Source organism: Trichosurus vulpecula, chromosome 6 (assembly GCF_011100635.1).
Source record: "Trichosurus vulpecula isolate mTriVul1 chromosome 6, mTriVul1.pri, whole genome shotgun sequence".
Lineage (NCBI taxonomy): Eukaryota > Metazoa > Chordata > Mammalia > Diprotodontia > Phalangeridae > Trichosurus > Trichosurus vulpecula.
In genome coordinates this window covers 55,243,091-55,263,236 of record NC_050578.1, presented here as the reverse complement: position 1 = coordinate 55,263,236, position 20,146 = coordinate 55,243,091, and the positions used below count along the sequence as shown (strand labels likewise).

The following is a 20,146-nucleotide window of genomic DNA, read 5'->3' as shown; positions in this document are numbered from 1 at the left end:
TTAGTAGCAAGAGATGCTGGATTTGCCACCTGGTGGGTTGAGGACTTCGTTATGTGAGCCAGCTTGGGGCCCAACCTGAGCTCATGGTTGTCAATCTTGAGTTTAGACTCAGTTTCCCTGGCTCATTCCTCTTTTTCTTTGTCACATTTCTCATCATGTTCTTCTCTTGAAGATTGTGTATTCTCTGTAGCTCTGAGTTGTAATTTTGTGTCTGTACCTTCTCATAAGACAATATGATCCTTGGGCTTGTTTGGGTGTGTTAAGGGTGAAGCAATGGTGACTGGAGACCCAGAGATGTCACTGGTCTTCTCACCAGGGAGATTCAAATGATATTGAGATTGCCCAGGAGAAGGCTCTTCAAAGATACCACTTCCTTTGCCCCGTGGAGGATTTGAACTTTTGGGTGTATTCTGAGGTTCCTCGGATGCTCCAAAGATATTAGATGCCATTCTGTAACTTCTGGAGTTCCAAAGAGATTGCTTGAGTCTCTTCCAGGGGCTTTCATTACCCTGGAGCTTGGCTTGCTGCCCTCATTCCCCTGCCCCTGGAACATGTCAGCAGTGGCTGTGACAATGGTGGTAGTTGTGGCAGCTGAAGCAACAGGGGCAGCGATACTCCTCTGACGCTGCCTTATTTGATCATTCTTATGGTGTAATAATATCCCATTACGTTCACATATCACAATTTAGCCAATGACATATTTTTGAGAAAAGGTTAGGAACATAGTCTGGTTGGAATCTTCAGCCAATTGATTTAGTATCAATGGGTAATTTGCCATTACGCAGGAAAGTAATGATCTGAGACAGCCTTTTCCCCCAGGTCAGAGCATCCTGGCATCCTAGAACTTGGGATCAAGCTTTTCCTGATGGTAGTCTGTGATTTAAAATAGACATATACAGAAAATGGAATCAAGGAGTGGGAACAGGTAATAAATATGAAACATGGCATTGGGCTATATAAGATTGGTGTCAGAGGAACTAAAGCTCAGCCTAGAGCCTGAGCCTAGAAAGGAAACCTAAGGCCAATTTAAAAAAAAATGTGTTTGGTTTTTTAGCTCATTTGGTGAAAACAGAGAAGAACCTCAACCTTACTTCTGGTCTTTGGTCTGAAAATGACAGAATGAAAATAGCTAATAGAGAATTGATAACCAAGAGAAGTAAAAGAAACTAAGAGAATACCTAGCTGCCGTTGAAGAGCTCAAGTCACCAGGCCCAGTTGAAATATATCCTTGTTTACTGAAGGAATTGGCATAATTGATTGGTGAGTCATTGTTAGTATATTTGGAAGATCATAGAAAATAGAAGAGGAGCTACAGAATTAGGGGATGGGAGGTTATCCTGACTTTTTTTTTTAAAGCAGAGAGGATGGAGACTACCAAGCATAGAACAGTGAACACGATTTCAATTTTTCAAAAGTCTAGAATGTTTTATTAAAGGTATTACCTAGTAATTGTAGAAAAAGAAGTGATCACAAGAGCCCTCATGGTTCCATCAAGAACAGGACATGCCAGATTAACGTTATTTCTTTTCTGAAAAGTGACTACACTGGTAGATCAGGGGAATGCTGTAGATAAAGTTTAGTTAGATTTTATTAAAACATTTGTCTTTCATTCTATTTTTTGTGTAAAAGATGGGAGGGTTGTAGGCTAATGACTACAAATTTTGGGTGAATTTTGACCTGATTGAATTACCACACCCAAAGAGTTGCCATTAATTAATGTTTTATTGTCAATTTGGAAGGAAATTTCCAGTGGAACAATGCACAGATTTAACAACTGGCCCTGTTCATTTTTATCAATGACTTATGTAAAGGCATTCTTAGAAAAGCTTAAGATAACATGAATTTAAGAATAGCTAACACTAGATGAATGAGTTGAGTCAACAATATATGTAGCTTAATAATAATAAAATACGAGGATTTTTTCTGTGAAGTTTGGATTTAGTCAAAGGGCTGCACTTGAGGGCCTAGAGGGCCACATGCAGCTCTGAGGATGCAGGTTTCCCACTGCTGGTTAGATAGAGTTCAAATCTGGCTTCAGACACTTATTAGCTGTGTGACCCTGGGCAAGTCATTTAACCCTATTTGCCTCAATTCCTCGTATGTAAAATGAACTGGAGAAGGAAATGGCAAACCACTTCAGTATCTTTGCCAAAAAAACCACAAATGGGGTCATGAAAAGGCAGACTAGACTGAAATGACCAACCAACAAAATATAGGCTAGGACTGTGGGCTAAATCTAACAAGGTGAACTTTAATAGGAATAAATGGATCAAAAAACTCAGCTTCCTCAGTACAAGATAAGGGAGGTATGATATGGCTAAAAGGCAGTTTTCCTGGAAAAGATTTGGGGGTTTTGGAGGAATGCAAACTCCCACAATTTGTTAGGGCTGCCAGGAAAACAGATATAATCTTGGGCTATATTGAGAGACAGGGCTGTCTAGCAATAGGTTGACAGTTGCACTGTACTTTGCCCTCATCAGGTGCCATCTAGAACATTGTTTTCAGTTTCAGGTACATACTATACTTTAGCAAGGACACTGATAATTTGGAGACTGTTTTAGAGAAGGGCACCCAGGATGGTGAAAGACACATATTAATATCAGTTGATGGAACTGGGGAAAGGGACAACATAGCACTGCTGGGGCTTCCTACCTAGAGAGGAAGCAGATTATTTGGTAGCTTCTATTTCAACTAATTCTTTTAGATATGTAGGTACTAACAATCTTTTTTTTTTTCAATCCAAGAAGCCTGATTATTGAGGTGGGGTGTGGAGTGGCACCCTTGAATAAACATTTATTTTAGAGGAGGGAGATGACAGAATTTTAAACCAATCTCCTCAAAACACTTAGATGATCATATTAGAACTAAAATGATCCATAACAGGGGGATAATCCAACCCAATTTACAAAGGAGAAAACTAAAGCTCAGAGGGAGCTGAGGTCACCAAGCCCATGGAACTGTTACTGAAATGAGGGCTGAGCTGAGATGGAGTGTATATGCACTCCAGATCTCATAGATGCACAGTCAAAGCTAGAAAGACCCTTAGAGACTGTTTTCTACCACCACCAGCCCCATTCTGCAGAAGAGAAAAGAGAGACCCAGTTAGTATCAGAACAAGGACGCAATCCCTACCTAAGCCAAAGTTCTTTCAGCCAGGTTAAAATTTATCATCTCTTGTGGGAACAAACTTTTCCAGAGTGGTAGCTCTTGGTTTCCTAACTCAGCACCAGCTATTTAGTAGAGAATGTCCTTCCATGTGCATTCTGGCTCCAAATTCCCCCAGAGTTCCCTTAGGTAGGATGGAGGAAAATTAAAGGTCCCTAAATTGGGGCAGACAAGTTCCTTCAGGGATGCATGGCCCTCCAGTAGAGGCTAAAAGACTGTCTTCTTGGGCTTGGCTTTGCTTGAAATGCCTACCCTCTCCCTGAGCAAAAGGGAGGCACCCCCTGATCTTCTGTGCCTTGATAGCAAATGGGGAGGAATTGATTCCAGTCTGAAACTAGGCCCTTGGCTACTCTTCTCTCCTGGGTAGAATATGCTACAAAATGGTCCCTTGAGGGCCCTGACAAAACTGGTTAGCCTGGAGTCAAGACCAGGACCACAGTGTGGTATAGTATAAAGAACACTGACTCCAAAGAAAGAGGACCTTGGTTAAGCTCTCAAATCTGCCACTTTCCACCTGCATAACCTTGGGCAATCACTCCCCACCTCAGGTTCCTCACCTCTAAAATGTCTTCAACTCTGAATCTAAGATCCTTTGATGATCCCTCTCCAGCTCTAGATCATGATAATGCTCAGGTTCATGGCTTCCACCTTGTCCTCTCTCGCCTGAGGAGCCCTTCAAGATGGCACTGGTCATAGTTAAGCTGCTTCCTCTTTGAATCAGCTATGACTCTTTCAACATTCTGTCATAGGCTCTGCCCTACCACAGGCCTCACCCCTGCTTTCTTTAGAAGAAATTAAGTGCTGTCTGCCACCCATTAAATGTTCTGTGTTGGTACAAGGCATGCATCACCCTGTCCTAGTTTTGACTGTAATCATGCCTAAGGGCCACTTCAGATATTACTTAAATTATTTTTAAAATTATGAATGAGAAAATCATTAACAAACATGAAAACTTCAATCAATGAAAGGTCAGAGGATTATGTATATATGAAACTGAATTTATTACAGCTTATTTGTTAAACTATAAATTTAACATGGTTAAATGTATTTAACCCTGCCCTGCTTATTTGTGTGTCTTTTTGAACATCCTTCTGTTCTGTATATTTTTAAAGTGTTTTGTTAGGATACTACTTCTATAAGGAGGCTGAGAAATGCTCATGCCAGCATCTCATCAGACCTTAAGACTGTATTATACTTAATGTCTTTACTATAGAGCCATGTAGAAATTAATCTCATTCTCTGTGGGGTCTGATAGGAACCTCTCAGTAGTTTCATATTTCTTTGAGGAGCTTCTGGATTCTTTTTAACTATTTGGTCACCTTAGCTCTATGTAATCTTTCTAACAAGCTGCCTGTGTTGACCTTTGGCTTAGTTGAGTGCCGTGGACCTATCAGGGACTGGTAGTGTAAGGGCTCTTTCTTACTTTAAATGTGTTTCAGACCATATTTCATACTGCTACCTTAGCTTTAGGAAACAAAGTCAATCTAAATGTGGTCAACAGCCTAGGAGAAACAGCAAGTGTCATAGTGAAGGACATTAAAATTTAACTTTTTTTTTTTTTACCAGCTTCTTGCCCACATTTTCCCCTACCTTTGCCTACATTCATTCCCATAGCAAACTGTTCATTTCAGAGCATTGATCTTTAAGTAAAAAGATTTGGGTTTTAGTCCTGGTTATAATACTTACTAGTGGGGTGGCTCTGAGCAAGTCACTTCACCCTGCCGAGTCTCAGTTTCCGGATCTTTAAAATGGGGGTAATAATGTTTTGGACTATCTGCTCCATGGGGTTATCGTGAATAAAATATTTTGTAAACCTTAAAGCACTATAGGAATGTGAATTATGATAATGCTGCTTACTTTCATATGCAATTCTATCTCCTCCTCCCCCTACTAAGTTCTTCCGGAGTTACTTTTGTCATAATTCTTGCATGAATCTCTCCTAAAACAAGCAGTTCTCAAATCAGCCTGATCTAAATTGATAATCTAAGGGAAGATGCTTTGGCCAGGGAAAAACTACTGTTCTGTGTTACTAAGAAACTCCACCCTGCCCTTGATCTATTGTCATATAATTATTGGCTTCCAGAGTTATCTCTCTGAGTCGCTAACCCAAAGAATTACTTTCTGCCTTACTCAGTGAATGAGCATGGCCATTACATAAACACCAGGTAAATAAGGTGTTTAGAGGGGTTTCCAGGTGTGATGATTCACATGAGTAATTAACCAGGTTGCATTACAAAAGGGGTATTACAATTCAGCTTGGAGTCTATTTCTCAGATGATGACTCATGCAAGTGCCTTTGCATTTTGTAACTTAATTTGTTAATAACTTTGTGGGAAGCTAATTAAACCAGCTGTTAATCTGTATCCTTCCCTCCCTGTGATTCTAGTAGGTGGTGCAGTAGATAGAGCATTGGCCTGGAGTCAGGAAGACCTGGGTTCAAATCCAGCCTCAGACACTTACTAGCTATATGACCCTGAGCAAGTCATTTAACCCTGTTTGCATCAGTTTCTTCACGTGTAAAATGATATGGAGAAGGAAATGGCAAACCACTCCAGTTTCTTTCCCCAGAAAACCTGAAATAGGATCATGAAGAGTCAGACACAACCAAACAACAACAACAAAAGGAATCCAGAATTGTTGTTAAGTCATGCTTCTTTAGTTAAAGTAAAAAAAAGCAAGGGTAGCAGTCATGATCTCAAACAAAACAAAAACAAAAAAACAGAACTAATTAACTAATTAAAAAAAAACAGGAAAAACACATTTTACTAAAAGGTAGCATACACAATAAATTGATATCAATTCTGAATACATATGCCCCAAATGGCATAGCATCTAAATTCAAAAAGGAAAAGTTAAATGAGTTACAAGAGGAAACAGACAATAAAATTCTAATAGTGGGGGAACCTCAATTTACTACTCTCAGACCTAGATAAATCTAACCATAAAATAAGCAAAAAAGAAGTTAAGGTGATCTATAGAATTTTGGAAAAGTTAGAGATAGACCTATGCAGAATATTGAATGGGAATGGAAAGAGTATATATATATACCTCTTTCTCAGCTGTGCATGCCACTTTCACAAAAAAATGACCACATATTATGGCATAAAAATCTCACAAACCAATGAAGAAAAGTAGAAATATTAAATGTATTTTTCTGACTATAATACAATAAAAATTATATTCAATAAAAGACCTTTGAAGCATAAATTAAAAATTAGTTGGACTAAAGAACTTAGTGCTAAAAAAAATAGGTGAGTCAAAGAAAAAATCATAAAAAAAAATTTCATTAAAGGTAATGACAACAATGACACAATACACCAAAACTTGTGAGATACAGCTGTATGGGGTGGATAATTGTGAAGACTTCACAGGGTATATCGAATGGAGAGGTTCTGGGATTTGGCCTTGTAATTTTGGGAAGGCATGCCCTTCCCCCCCTCTCTCTCACATGTTAGAAGATAATGAACTTCCTGTGAGCTACTTGTTCTCTGATCCAGGAAGGGTCTCTCCTAGACTTTCAGACGCCACCCTGGCAGTTGAGTTCTGATAGGGAAAAACCTGAACGAACCGGATCAATCTTGGTCCTCTGTGTAGTTTTCAAACCTAGACTGTAAGCTCCCCCCCCCCCCCCCCAGCCAATGGTGAGAAGAGATAGAGGTGGGTGGGAATCTTTTTCATTAAGACTATAAATTAAGGCAGGTTCCCTTTTACCTCGCCTCCTCCATTATGGAGTTGTGCCCAAATCTTGCAAGGTTTGTAGAATAAATTTACTTTGTTTCTCTTAAAGATGTCTCTCCTATTATTTAAAAATTCTGTCCCATACAGAGCCAAAGCAGTACTTAGGGGGAAATCTATATCTCTAAATAAGAGCAGATCAATGAATTGGACATGTAGCTAAAAGAATTAGAAAACCAACAAATTAAAAATCCCCAATTAAACACCAAAATAGAAATCCTAAAAAATCAAAGGAGAAATTAACAAGAGTAAAAGTTAAAAAAAAAAACCCTTGAACTAATAAACCAGGAGCTGGTTTAAAAAAAAAAACCCAACAATAAAATAGATAAACCACTGGGCAATTTGATTTAAAAGAAGAAGAGAACCAAATTACCAGCATCAAAAACAAAAAAGATAAATTCACAACCAGTAAAGATAAAATAAAAGCAATTATTTGGAGCTATTTTGCCCAAATGTATGCCAATAAAACTGACAGTATTAATGAAAGGGAAAAAATATAAAAATATAAATTGCCCTGGTTAACAGAACAGGATATAGAATACTTAATAACCTTATCTTATGAAAAGAATTGAACAAGCCATAAATGAGCCCTTTAAAGAAAAAAGCTCCAGAACAGAACAAGGGGGGGAAGCATACATATCTTATATAGGGTTTCACATAGCTTTAGGGCAGGCAGCAAAAGGAACATTGAAGGTATACCTTCACTTTCCTTATTTGGGAGATTGAGTAATACAGACTGGATGTCAGGTGATGGGGGAGGGGCAATGTCTTAAGTTTGGTGTTGTGACCTGTTACCTTTGGTTTTCTAATTTGTTAACCTTGGTGTTCCATGTAGTTAAACTCATCAGACCTCTTGGTGGGGCTGGAGGTATTGAGATAGAACAAGAATAGAATGCAGACCAAGAGTTTATATTTACACAAACCTGCAGGCTTGATTTCTTTGACCTGTAAGGTGGTGTGTGAGTAGCACCCCAGAATATTCAGATTTATCTATTTCTTCTATGGCAGCAATGTTATTTTCATTATATTGGCATGGCCATGGGCACTGAATATTCTTCCAGCTATTTAAGTTGTCTTTTATTGCTTCAAGGAATACTTTGTAATTGAACCCATACAAATCTTTTCTTTCTTTTTTTTTTTTGTTTTGTACTGAGGTAAGGAATGAGATTTCCCTTTCCATTATTGCTTCTCAGATTTTGTTATTAATATACAAAAATGCTATTGATTGTTGAGGGTGATTTTGTAGCCTAAAACTTTGCTGAAGGTGTTCATTGTCTCAATTAGTATCTTTGCTGATTCCCTAGAATTTGCCAAGTATATTATTATATCATCAGCAAATAGACATAGCTTTATTTCCTCTTTACTTATCTTTATGCCTTTAATTTCTTGTTTTATTGCTATTGATATTATTTAATAGTGGGGAGAGTGGACATCTTTGCTTCATTCCCATATGTTTTGGGAAAGATTCTTGTGTATCCCCATTGCATTTGATGCTTGCTTATGCTTTCAGATACTTTTTGGTGATATTTGTAAAAGGTTCCTCTATGCCAATACTTTGTAAGATTTTTTTTAAAAGCATAAATGAGTGTTGCACTTTGTTAAAGCCTTCTTTTCTGAACCTGTTAAGATAATTATATAGTTTAGGATATTTGGAGTTTTAATATGATTATGTTGTTTGTTTTCCTAATGTTGAACTATCCTTGTATCTCTGGTAGTAAATCCCACTTGATCAAAATTAGGACTGGATATGTCTCATAAAAGGATTCTGTTAGGCTGTTTTCTTTCTCAATTTTTGAGAATAATTTGTGAAGTATGACTATTCATTTTTTTAAAAAGTTTGATAGTATTCTTCTCTGAATCCTTTAGGATCAGAATGTTTTTTCTTTTGGTAATTCCTTTACAGCTAGATCTATTTCCTTTACTGAGATTCGGTTATTTAAGATATCTGGACTTCTGATAGTTTAGATATTTCTTATTTTTGAAGGTATTCCTCTATTTCTTTTGTATTCTTAGTTTTGTTAGCATATAGCTGTGCATAAAATGTTCTGATTATTCTTTTTTTAATTTCTCCTCTCCTCTCTATTAGTCTTTGCAGATGATATGATGGTGAGATTTGACATCACATGTTCACAATTTTCTATTCTGCCCATTATTTTGCTGTGCAGGTCATAAATTCTGCTCTTGTAATTCTCATTTTTCTTTTAAACCGGTTAGGTAGTGTGTCTCATGGTTCCATATTCTCTTCAAAGTCCACAGGATCTTCTCTCTAATCAACCTCTTTGGTGGTGGTTTCCTTTGGGGCTGGATCTCAAAATATCTCGGCTTCCTCCCATTGGGCAATTCGATGTTCACCAGCTTAGGTTTCTGCCCCAAGTGATTTTTGGAGGGAGTCATCTGGATGCTAAACTTTCCCTTCAGGCATAGTGGAGTGCTGTAGAGTCCATACATACACACATGGTGTCCTGTCCTGATGTCCTGTCCCGCTCCCTCTGTTCCTCACTTCTCTGGCCTGGGACCAGGAGTTAAAAGTATTGTAACAGTGGTGGTATGGGGTTGATTCTTCTAGATTGGGTCCATGAGACTCTGGGAGGACACAGGTGTGGAGTGTGGGCTTGAGCTCTAGTTCAAGCCCAGTAACATGTCCTGCCCCTTTCCTTGTATTTTTTTGCTGCCTGAAGAGACCTTTTGAAAAAGACAGCACAAAATGCTGCCCTCACAGCTCAAGTAAATGTTTGAAGTCTAAAGTCCAGATCTTGTAGGCACTGAAAACGGGGTTGGGGTGGGACTGGAGTGTGTAGTTGGATTTTGTTGCAAGCCCATTTGTTGGGTCATTGGGTCAGCTAATGCAGCCTCACTGCTGGTAGCCTATTGATTGGTGGGCCAGGGGCACTGAGTGAGCTCAGGGTAAGTGTCAGTGGAGAGGAGGGGTTGTTTTACTTTTTACCTCCTTTTGGATTCTAGCTATTCTAGCTGAAGTGGCTTTATCTTTGGCACATAATTTCTGTTTTGGAGAGGTCTGAATAGTCATGGGGATCAGAGAAAATGTCTAATCCTGCGCCATCTTGTTAGTCATGTGACCCAGAAGTCATCCATTTGCATGGTTGTAGTTATTATGTATATTGTTTTTGTGGCACTGTTTACTTCACTCTGTATCAGTTTATCAGTCTTCCCATGCTTCTCTGTATCCTTAATATTCACAATTTCTTAATAACTCAATAGTATTCCTTTACTTTCATGTATCACAACTTGTGATACCTATTCCTTAGTCAATGAGCATCTACTTTGTTCCTTATTATTTATTATGACAAAAAGTGCCACTATAAATTTCCTTATGAAACCCAGTAAAGTTGTGTTGCAATAATCAACATTGCATTGCTGGCAGATAGGCAACATTTCTCTACCTAAGTGTTAAAGGTTGTTTCTTGGAAGTTGTATGTAAAACCTGGCTTACAGGGACTCTAAGGAGCTGCTCAGGTGATATACATGCCAGTCATGTAGAAGGACGGAATAATTAAACATATGTATTAAAACATTCCTATCCCCCACCAAATAAAAGAAAAGGAAAAGGAAAAAAGAGTCCTTTGTTTATATTCTACTGGAGGACTCAACATCTACATACAGGTAAATACAAGTAGGTAAATACAAGATGATCTGAGGAGGGAAGAGAGAAAGAAGGGGGTGGTGTGGTAAAGAAGACCTCAACAAAAATTTGTGTTGCCCCTTAGCTAAGCTAAGGTGACTCTGCAGTTCTTTTGTTTGATTTCACATGTGACTCTTCGGGTCCTAGCAAAAGCAACTCTTTTGGCAACAATTATGATAACAGCACTACTGTTTCTATCATGGGCCAAAAAGAAAAAAAAGTCAAAGAAATGATCAGCCCTAATGATACCAGGTTACCTACCAGTCTTAATATCCGATATTTTGAAGCTAAAGTATTTCAAAGACTAAACAGAAGAGAGGAAAAGAGTAATAAATTGCTGTTATACAGACGAATCTTGTACTGATGGGAAAAATAAAAATATCTCCATTAAATTATCCAGACTTGTGGTTTTCCATTAGACTTCTTGGCATGTACTTCTATATTGTCAGAGTAAAGATACTGAGATACACAGTCTTGAGTAAATCAAACAAACACAACATAAAATAGGGGAGCTATAAACGTAATGCATCTTGTTAATACCATGCTTCTAACAATATGAAATGCAGGTGCCTGTTGTTTAACAGAAAGGAATACTTGCTTATCATGCATACATGCATACATACATACATACACACATAGGCATACTGTGAATTTGTTTCCAAATGACCACAATAAAATGAATATTACAATAAAGCAATCCATATGAATGTTTTTGTTTCCCAGTGCATATAAAAGTTATATTTACACTATACTGGAGTCTATTAAGTATGCAAATAGTATTACGTCCAAAAAAATCTGGCTCACATACCTTCATTAAAAAATACTTTACTGCTAAAAAATGTTAACTATCATCTGAGCCTTCAGTGAGTTTTAATCTTTTTGCTGTGAGGGTCTTGCTTTGATGTTGATGGCTGCTTACTGATCAGCGTGGTGGTTGCTGAAGGTTTGAGTGGCTGTGGCAATTTCTTAAAATAAGGCAACAGTGAAGTTTGCTACATTGATTGACTTTGCCTTTCATGAAAGATTTCTCTGTAGCACGTAATGCTGTTTGATAGCATTTGACCCACAGTAGAACTTCCTTCAAAATTGGAATCAATCCTCTCAAACCCTCCATTGCTTTATCAACTAAGTTTATGTAATATTCTTCAATATTATTATATCTCAGGGAATAGAGAGGCCTGAGGAGAGGGGGAGAGACAGGGAATGGCCTGTTGGTGGAGCAGTCAGAACATACACAACATTTATCGATTATATGGCATGTGGTTCGTGGTGCCCCAAAACAATTTACAATAGTAACATCAGAGATCACTGATCACAGATCACCATAATAGATATAATAATAATGAAAAAGTTTGAAATATTGTGAAAATTACCAAAATATGACGCAGAGACATGAAGTGACAATATGCTTATCAATAGACTTGATTGAAGCAGGGTTACCACAAACCTTCAATTTGTAAAAAACAAAACAAAAAAAATATACTATCTGCAAAGCACAATAAAGCAAAGTACAATAAAATAAGACATGCCTGTATAATAATCTATTATATACACATATATATGCACATACATGTATTATGTATGTATAAACACATCTATGAATATATGTTTTTAAAAATCTAAAGTATTGGAAATTTACCCCATTGCCATGGGCAAACTGGGATTACACAGGTAAATTGATACTTTTCTGCTGAAATATATATGTGTACAATTACAAAAGAACCAACTCAATTTCTCACTGGGAACCATATCATACTTGATCTTCATTGACAGTATTAAGATAGTACATGTATTATAGTGGGAGGTTTCAAATTTTTTCAATCTGTGGTTGGCCAGAATTTATTTGGCTTTGATTATCCTGTGACCTGACTACGAATCCCACCTGTGATGCTTACTACCTGTGTGACCTTGGGCAAGTCACAATATTGCTGGGATTCAGTTTTCTACTCTGTGAAATGTGGAGGCTGTATTAGGAGGGCAGAGTTTATAATCTCAAAGAGGATCATAAACATGTCTGAAACGTTCGGAATCGCCGGATATAAGAAACTCTCAAAGTAGAAGGCAGAAGAATCAAAACATTTATTTAGGCTCCACAGTAACCAACCCATGAACCAGCAACCCCATTTTGATATATTGATGAAAAGCTTCCAGGCCCAATATGTACGCCTTGAAAGAGTAACCAGGAGGCTACAGAGAAGCATGATTGCGTAAAGCAAAATCATGTTTCCCCCTCTATGGTAATAAGATTACCCACTGGCCTGAAGTCTTTGTTCAGCTTTCTCCCGTAGGTCAGCTCTGCTACTGGCAGCTCCTGCTTCAGCTGTGTCTGTGTCTGTGGCTGTAACTGACGTAACTGTCGTAACTGCCTCTGTAACTGCCTCTGGCTCCAACTGTCGCTGTAACTGTCGCTGTAATGGCCTGAAGTCTTTGTTCAGCTTTCTCCCGTAGGTTAGCTCTGCTACTGGCAGCTCCTGCTTCAGCTGTGTCTGTGGCTGTGGCTGTAACTGACGTAACTGTCGTAACTGCCTCTGTAACTGTCGTTGTAACTGTCGCTGGCTCCAACCGGAAAAGGAAGAGAGGATCTTCAAGCTGTCCTCTCCCCTCTTATAGAGTTTTTGACATCATCAAGCACCGCCTGAACGACCAGGGCCGATTGGTTCTTGACTTGGCCCCTCCCCCTAGCATAGCCGTTAACACCTCCCCTCAGCCAGCCCCATGACTCATCACACAGGAAGTTGTCTGGTCCTGCCCCGGAAGAGCAAGCCACAGTGTCCAGAGGCTCAATGAGGTAAGCTGAGTCATTCAAAGAAAACAAAGGCCATTCTGGCTACACTCCACCCCTTGTTATAGGATACATAATCTAATCAGCCATGTATCCTAGAACATACATTGTGATCCAATTACAAAGGAAACTAAAACATATCATTCATTATAAAGCAAAACATATCATTTGGTGACATTCCTAAATATTGGTTTACGATTCAAATGTGATCCACCCCTAGGTCCCAGCAAGATAATCTCTTCAATCAATCATCCCCAAAATAATTATTAATAATTCAAATGTCCACCCCTAAATCCTTGTATCCATTACATAGGATCAATAATATCATAACAATAAAACAACACAGCAAGGATAACACAAAATAAGTAAACAGAACACTATCATCATTTCCACCCCCCTTGAACGATTGGGGCTCAAAATCTTGGGGTGAGGGGTGAAGGTCTCATTTTCCATAGCTTCTTCATGCTGAAATTGGATGTAGAGATGGCCCTGCCCCCAAAAAGTCCCATTCCAGAGGTCATTTCTTTAACGAGCTGGCAGGAATTCCAAGAATACTACATGCTTAGGCAGTCACCGGAAAGTGCAGGGTGCTTAAGCCTGAAGGAAACAAAACTAGCAACAAGGTTAGCCAAAACAAAGGACAAAAAGAATAGACAAGTATGGACTATAATTCTTCAAATAAAATCATCTCAAGTTTGGTTGAGATTTCAGTTATGCAAAGATCCAACATCAGAGCCAAACTCAGGTGGGAAATGTTTCTTTTCAATGAGGAAGCCAAGAGGATCCCACCCTAGATAGAGACTAAGATTGTTCTCTCAGCCTTTCCCCAAATGTACAAGTTTTCATCCGTTAATCACACAAGGTCACCTTCAGTCTGAGTGGCTTGCAGGAGCAGTTCTTATTTCCCTATTTCTCGTGTTATCAAGTCCTCTATACATTCTGTATAATTCATTGGTTGGAATTCCATCTATCATTTCAAAACCTACCCCTGCTCTCAATAAAGCAGTAAACATTTCTTTCCTTGTTACTCTCCTTTGGCGCCAAGTTTGCTGGTTATTCACTCTTCTCTCTCGAGGAGATCTATCCCTTCCCCAGTCACCTAAGTCATATAACTGTAAAATCTTATTTATCACTGTTGTAAGACGGCTCCCTACTTCTCCAAGTAATAAATTCAAAATTAGTTGTTTATAAGCAGGGGGAGCTGTCCTAATTATTAAATTCCTATGAGGCAGTCCCATTGGATCATTGTAATATTTGTCTGCAGTTCCTGTCATAATGGCAGTCTTCATTACCTCCTCCTTTAGTCTCATGATACAATCTCTAAGTGAATACCAGGGTCTGTGCTCAGTGGGCCACATAGAATCAGTAGCATATCTCTTATTGCATCCCACAGCGGCTAATGCCAACAGAGTAGTCCTGCTATCACCATCTCCTTGCTGATGATGTTCCCTAAAAGCTTGTTGAACTAGAGGATCATGGCTGATACCTATGAATCTCATGCAGTCTGTCCCATCTACTGATATTCCACTGGCCCCTTGATCACTGAGTCTTACCATCCAAGATATCAATGGTTCTCCTATTCTTTGGCTGAATCTACTCAAAATATCTGTGACCTCTTGCGGTGAGAAATCTTCCTGAATTTCCCTTGTAACTGAATCTTCACCTCGGGTTTCTGTCTTCCTCCTTTGTATGGGTCGAGCCCTTGTCTGATCATTTAACCATCTCCTATTCTCTGTGTGATGCACATCCTGAACCCTAGTAGTGTTTTGTGCCTCAGCCCCTAACATTGTCTCATTCTCTCCCCACTCACTTCCTCTGCCACCATGGCTAGGACGAAGCAGGCAGTCAGGCTCTTTCTGGGCTGGGTTGAAATGCACTCTGGGCTTTTTTGGTCTCCTGTTGCTCTTAGCCACATTAATAGAAAAGTTCTCATTTGAGTCAGTTTGGTCTCCTGCTATCTGAGATTCCTCTTCTTCCTGTGGGGTAGGAGTGCCCCCATGTCTTTCACTTAATCTCAATCTTTCGTATACTAGCCGGTAGGCTGATAACACTATCCAGCTTTGCCTAGATAGTGATGCCCCTGACTGAATCCCAACTTCTCGTAAACACTTTTCCAAATCCCTAGGATCTCCTCTCCGTAGTCTTGGTTCCCAGTTTTCACAGGGTCCAGCTTTTTTAGCCAATTCTTTTGCTAGGGAGGAATAAAATGGATCCTCCCATCCTGGGATATTCATCTCTTCCTCTGGAATTGTTCTGCTTCTAAATAGAGATCTTATACCTAGAGATCCCATCCACTTCGTCGCCAAATGTATTAGGAGGGCAGAGTTTATAATCTCAAAGAGGATCATAAACATGTCTGAAACGTTCGGAATCGCCGGATATAAGAAACTCTCAAAGTAGAAGGCAGAAGAATCAAAACATTTATTTAGGCTCCACAGTAACCAACCCATGAACCAGCAACCCCATTTTGATATATTGATGAAAAGCTTCCAGGCCCAATATGTACGCCTTGAAAGAGTAACCAGGAGGCTACAGAGAAGCATGATTGCGTAAAGCAAAATCATGTTTCCCCCTCTATGGTAATAAGATTACCCACTGGCCTGAAGTCTTTGTTCAGCTTTCTCCCGTAGGTCAGCTCTGCTACTGGCAGCTCCTGCTTCAGCTGTGTCTGTGTCTGTGGCTGTAACTGACGTAACTGTCGTAACTGCCTCTGTAACTGCCTCTGGCTCCAACTGTCGCTGTAACTGTCGCTGTAATGGCCTGAAGTCTTTGTTCAGCTTTCTCCCGTAGGTTAGCTCTGCTACTGGCAGCTCCTGCTTCAGCTGTGTCTGTGGCTGTGGCTGTAACTGACGTAACTGTCGTAACTGCCTCTGTAACTGTCGTTGTAACTGTCGCTGGCTCCAACCGGAAAAGGAAGAGAGGATCTTCAAGCTGTCCTCTCCCCTCTTATAGAGTTTTTGACATCATCAAGCACCGCCTGAACGACCAGGGCCGATTGGTTCTTGACTTGGCCCCTCCCCCTAGCATAGCCGTTAACACCTCCCCTCAGCCAGCCCCATGACTCATCACACAGGAAGTTGTCTGGTCCTGCCCCGGAAGAGCAAGCCACAGTGTCCAGAGGCTCAATGAGGTAAGCTGAGTCATTCAAAGAAAACAAAGGCCATTCTGGCTACAGAGGCTCAGCTAGATGGCCTCTGAATTCCCTTCCAACCCAAATCTATGATCCTATGAAGAGTAAGAAAAAGAAAGAACAATTGCACATGAAACCAAATAATAATGATGTAGTTTCTATAGGAGGATCAGGTGAGTAACTAAAGACCTATCCTCAGTGAGACAAATTAAAAGCCCAAGAGACTGAGTTTCTGGGTAATTAATGATCAACTTATTAACTAAGCTAGCTGATGTTAGAAATATGCTTGACACTGAAATTCAGGTATAAAGGGCAATTTATTATCATTGAGGAATTCAAAGGAATTGGTAAATGTTCCTGGCCAGGACTGCACTCCACCATTCTTTAGAAAGGGGGAGTCCTGGATACTGAAGTGAGGCCAACTTTATTCTGTTAGACTGACATAGATTGACACACCATCAACTCAGTACCTTCCTTCAGACAACAGATTGGTCCGCTCCCTTCTGGGTTACAATCTTCCCTATACGCCCCCAATATGCAGCTCCTTGGTATATTCTCCCCTCCTGCACATATGTCCCATGTTCAAAAATGGCAGCAACCTCCTCCCTCTGGGTGTGTAATGTTCAGTTAGCCAATTAAGCATGCGTGGTAACCATTTGTCCCAGTTTTCTCTTCAACCCTGACCGTTACCTGGCCAGTTTAGACCAGTTTTCCTAACATCCTGGAAAACATCGTGAATCTGTGGTTTCTGCAAAACTGCAAACTTTATTCCCATTGGCTAGGGACCCTCATCCTGGTTAATTTTTACTCCTTCTTTGTTCAAGTTGACATGTAATTAATTCTTAACTTAACTTCTTAACTCTTCCATGGAAACCTAATTTTCCCTAACTTTTACCAATCTCTCACACTGACAATCAATAAATTGATGGTCATTAGTTTCTCTCAGTAACCAAAGATACCTAATGGAGACAATGAATGCCTCAAATATTTTTTTGAAAGGGAATGCCCCTGGTAGGAGAACTCAACCCTGATTGGTGAACAATTAATGAGGGAATGGACTTTTAAATGAGGAGGTAGGCTGAAAGCATTCTGCACCTCCTGCTGAGACCATGACTTGATCAAGAGACTCAGCCAACCTCCAGCAATCTGGACAAAAGAATCCGTCTCTACCCAAACCACTCTGGCTGGTTTTCTCCTTCATAAATTGGGTTATTCCATAATCCTATGGAGGGGTGTAAGGGCACAGGCTTAATGCTTTAGGGCTGGAATTCACCTAGATTAGATTCTGTTTATATTCTAAACAGAAGTAAGGTCTCCTATTTGGGTAGGGTCCCACCCAAGATTGAAGAGCATGTTCCCAGAGGATTTGGGCAATCTCATGCCCCTGGCTGACTGATCTACAGGGACTAGTCTCTTAATGAGGAAATAAAGAGAAAAAGCTTTAATCCTAATTTAAAAATTGGTTATTAATATAATGGAAAAATAATCACTTCTGTCACCAAAGTATGCCCAGAGTTTGGATTCTGGTTCATGAATGTGGTAGGAGCAGCTTGGGTTGATTGAAGGTAGACATCCACAAGTCAACATTTATTAAGCATCTGCTTTCTGCTAGGCACTGTGCTAAGCTCTAGGATACAAAGAAAGGCAAAAGACAGTCCTTGCTCTCAAGGAGCTCACAGTCTGATGGGAAGACAACATGCAAACAACTACTAAAAATAAGATATATACAGAATAAATTTAGAGCTAATCTCAAAGGGAAGGCAGTAGGATTAAGGAGAATTAGGAATAGATCCTTGCAAAAGGGGAGACTTTAGCTGAGACTTGGAAGCCATTGCTCTCACCTCCTCCCATCCTCTCCAGGAGATTACAACCTCAGTCATTCCTCCTCTATCTTAACAGGGGTGGGGAACCTGCTGCTGCAGGTGCTGGGGCTGGCCAATCTTCAACCTCTCCCTATATTGCAGTTCTTTCCTTCTTGCCTTCAAACCTACCTATACCTCCCCTTTCCTTAAGAAGCCTTTACTAGACTCTGCCACTCCCTGGTCTTCTATCTCTTATCTCTCTGGGCCAAACTCCTAGGGGAGAAAAAAGCTTTCTAAGCTTGCTATCTTTATTTCCTCCCATCTCAATCACTACTCAGCCCTTTGTACTATAACTTACAACTTCATCATTCAAGTAAAACTGCTGCCTTCAAAGTTACCAATAATCACCAAGTCAAAGGATCTTCTTTCAGTCTTCATTCTTCTGTTTCCTCTCTGCTGTACTGGACCTTGATGACAACTTTCTTTCCCTCAATACCGTTTCTTTTCTGGGTTTTCATGATACCACTTTCTCCTAATTAACCTCTTACCTCTGCCTTTTCTTCATATCCTTTGCTATTTCACCACCAATATCACTCCTTCAACATGTTAACATTCTATCCAAAGCCCTCCTCTCTCAATACTTCGTAACCTCATCAGCTCCCATGAGTTTAACTATCATCTCCATGCAGATGACTTACAGATCTGTGTAATACAGCCTGAGATCTCATCAACTACTATGGGTTCAACTTTCATTCCTATGCAAATAGGATTCCCAGATCTAGTTATCTAGCCCTGGACTGAGTTTCAGTCTTGCATCACCATTTGCCTACTGGGACGTTTCAAACTGGATGTCCTAAAGAATCTCAACTTAAACTTTCTAAAACGTAACTCATCTTTCCCCTCAAACCATCCTTTCTTCCAAACTTCCCTCTTTCTATTAAAAGTATTGCCATCCATCCAATCTCCCAGCTTCATAACATCAACATTATCTTCAATTCTTCACACTTCATTACCCCAAATATCCAATCGGTTGCTACTCTACCTCCACAACATTCTTGCTTACGAATCCTTTTGCCCATTCACACAGGTACTCTCCTAGTTCAGGCTTCTATCACCTTTCACCTAGTGGCAATAGCCTTCTGAGTGATCCTCCAACTTCACGTCTCTGCTCACTGTAGTCCATCCTCCATATTGCTTACAAATAATTTCCCTTAAGTATAGATCTGAGCATGTGACTGCCCTACTCAGTCAACTACAGTGGTACCATATTGGTTCTTGGATAAATATTAACTCCGCTCTTTGGCTTTTATAAAGTCCTTTACAACCTTACCCCAACCTATCTCTCTAGTCTCATTAGACATTATATTCTGCTATCTAACCTAACTGCCCTTCTTGACGTCTTCCTCTTCCTCCTCCTTCTCTTTCTTTTCCTTCTCCTACTTCTTTTTCTCCTTTTTCATTATCTTTTTCTTCTTTATCATTCCTCTTCCTCCTCCTACTCCTTCTTCTCCTTTTGCTACTTCTTTTTCTCCTTTGTCATCTTTTTCTTCTTTATCATCTTCTCTCTCTCTCTCTCTCTCTCTCTCTCTCTCTCGCACACATACACACACACACACACACACACACATACACTTCCATTTACAGTCTCTGTGCCTTTGCATGGGTCATGCCCCATGCCTGGAATGCACTCTCTCCTTACCTCTACTTCATAGAATCCCTCTATTCCTTTAAAACACAGCTCAATCATCGCTTTCTCCATGAATCCTTTCCTTAATCTCCCAACTTCCAGTGTCCTCCTTTCACAGACTAAATGCAGTATGCTTAGGGAGGTTCTAAAATCTTTCCCTTTCCTTCTTTTCCCTATTTAATATGGTCTCTCCTACCTGAGGTGT

General features: G+C 39.8%; 1 pseudogene; it reads right to left on the bottom strand.

Annotated features, from left to right (window-relative positions):
* Window positions 1-553, bottom strand: LOC118853724 (annotated as a pseudogene).
* Between the last annotated feature and the right edge of the window lie 19,593 nt (window positions 554-20,146).